Source organism: Orycteropus afer, unplaced genomic scaffold (assembly GCF_000298275.1).
Source record: "Orycteropus afer afer isolate SDZICR_OR568_19922 unplaced genomic scaffold, OryAfe1.0 scaffold00005, whole genome shotgun sequence".
Lineage (NCBI taxonomy): Eukaryota > Metazoa > Chordata > Mammalia > Tubulidentata > Orycteropodidae > Orycteropus > Orycteropus afer.
Genome location: NW_006921592.1, coordinates 24,788,510 through 24,788,767, shown reverse-complemented (window position 1 = coordinate 24,788,767; position 258 = coordinate 24,788,510).

Here is a 258-nt window from a genome sequence, read left to right as displayed (position 1 = left end):
TTTTTTTACTTGTGATTGAATTGATAACCCTTCTGAAAGCACAACAGAACCAATAAATATATTTCTATTTGTTTTTTAAATTTTTGTTTAATGGTCTTCTGAAAGGAGTTTCTAATTTTAGTGGGATCCAGATAATCTGGATTCCATGGATGTTGAAAATTCCTCACCCAAACTATTGCCTGAGATAATCTTTAAACCTTAACTCTGAGCCTACTAGTCTGAAATTCATCTTTAACTCAAATAATAATAATACATATA